The following is a 2,449-nucleotide window of genomic DNA, read 5'->3' as shown; positions in this document are numbered from 1 at the left end:
TTAATGTGTTGTTTTCCTTAATTCATCACCCATCTCCATGTCTGACACATTTACTGGTAGAGACCTAAAGCAACATACTCTTTAGCTCACCTTAGCTGAACGCTCAAGTGAGCTTTCCTGATCAAAATATGTCTGTTGTCTGTCGGCATAAACTTTTCCCATTATCATCTTCTTCTCCAGAACCACTGGGCCAATTTCAAACAAACTTGGCACATAGCATCCTTGGATGAAGGAGATTCAAGTTTGTTAAAAATGAAGTGCCATGCCCCCTTCAAAGGGGAGATGATCACAAAAATGGGGTGCGGTCATTTAAAAATCATGTCAAGAACCTCTGGGCCAGAAAAGCTGAAATTTACATGAAAGCTTCCTGATATAGTGGAGATTCCACTTTGATAAAATCATGACCCCTGGGGGTATGTTGGGACCACAATAGGGGATCAAAGTTATACATTCGAATATATATAAGGAAAATCTTCAAAAAAATTCTCAAGAATCACTCGGCCATAAGAGTGGAAATTTAAGTGAAAGCTTTCTGATATAAGAGTAGGTTCAAATTTGTTCAGATCATGGCCCCTGAGGGTAATGTGGGGCCACATTAGGGGATCAAAGTTTTACATGCTGATATGATATATAGGAAAATCTTCTCCAGAACCACTGGGCCAATTTCAATCAAACTCGATACAGATCATCCTTAGGTGAAGGTGAATCAAGTTTGTTCTAATGAAGGGTCATGCCCCATTGAAAGGGGAGATAACCACAAAAATGCAAAATGGGACCGGGTCATTTCAAAATCTTCTCAAAAACCACTGAGCCAAAAAAGCTAAATTTACATGAAAGCTTTCTGGCAAAGTGGAGATTCAAGTTTGTGAAAATCACGACCCCTGGGGTTAGGGTTGGGCCACTATAGGGGATTAAAGTTTTACATGCAAGTGTATAGGGAACTAACCTTTGCACAAAGCATTCTTAAGATGAATTTGTTAATATGAAAGGACATACCTGTCTGCAAGGGTTAATAAATTTCTAGTAAAGTTTAATCATTATATTTGATAATTAATAAATTTATGGTTGTTACCTTTGAAAAGTTTTTTTCCTGAACCTAGCTGCTTGTATAATGATAGTTTTGCTCAAGCTTGTTTATTGCTAGGAACTGCTGCTCAGGTAAGCAATGTGGCCAATGGGCCTCTTGTTTTTAGGAGTCTTTCAGGCATACTGTTTACTTGGAGCTCATTTGTATGCATCGGACTCCATCTACCAGCAGTTGACAAAGTATGGAGAAATCCACAAGAACATGTGAAAGTTTCCATCTAACAAGAATTGCTTTATAAAAATATACATCCCCCCCCCCCCCCCCCCCCCCATACACACAATACAAAGTTTGATCTCTCAAGATTTTGAAATAATCAGTAATTTGAATCATGACCTTTGACTTGCAAACCAATTGGGGTCATCTACTCTTTAGAGTGTACCAGTTTACCAAGTTATGTCTAATGAAAGGTTTCAAAAGATATTAAGGGCCAAAGTTTTCTAATGTCCACAGTAGTTTGATCCTGTGACCACAAAATCTATAGGGATCCTCCATTTCTTAGTACGTATGAAGTTTGATGTCTGTCAAGCAAAGGGTACTCAGATATTGAGCAAACAATATCTTTCTATATGTCTTGCCTTGTGACCTGAAAATTAATCTTCTCAGGTAAAAGTAGGGTATCAAGTTTGATGTCTATCAAGTAAAGGGTTCTCAAGATATTGATCAAACATGGTCTTACTATGTCTTTGTTTGACCTTGTGACCTCAAAATCAATAAGGGTCATCTACTTTTGATATCTGTCAAACAAAGTTTCTTATGATACTGAGCTTTTTATTGTTTTACAAGATTGAGGTCGTACAAATTGTTATATGTATGTTAACATGTACTAGAACACAGCTTGATCTTCATAAAGGAATATTGAATTATTTATAGAAATTTGAAAACACTAATCAGTATATTATCGTAGTACTTAGGTGGGGCATTCATGTCCTATGGACATATTTCTAGTTATATTATGACCCCACCCCAATAAGAGTTACTACCTCTTGAGCAATTGATCACTCTATAAGAAAGTTACAAAGACCGTTGATTGTCGTAATGTATTGGGCGTGTATCAGAATAATTGAAAGCACCCTCAATTTACCCCATCTCAACACACAGTATTTTACATGTATATATTATTTAAGAAGTTTGCAAATGATAAAAAGTCAGAAAATGGGATGTACACATATGCTATACTGAAGATTATTCAACAAAAACCAAAACTATACTGGAGGCATAAAAAAACCTATTAAATGTGTTGAGAGTGACACAAATGCCCCACCTCAGGGCCATAACGCTGCCAAAAGTTATCCAACCAGACCCATACTTGACCTGTGCATTCTCATGTTATACCTATATCTTGTCCATGTATGACCGAGACAA

Source organism: Ostrea edulis, chromosome 9 (genome assembly GCF_947568905.1).
Source record: "Ostrea edulis chromosome 9, xbOstEdul1.1, whole genome shotgun sequence".
In the NCBI taxonomy this organism is placed as follows: Eukaryota; Metazoa; Mollusca; class Bivalvia; order Ostreida; family Ostreidae; genus Ostrea; species Ostrea edulis.
This window is presented reverse-complemented; position numbering follows the sequence as displayed.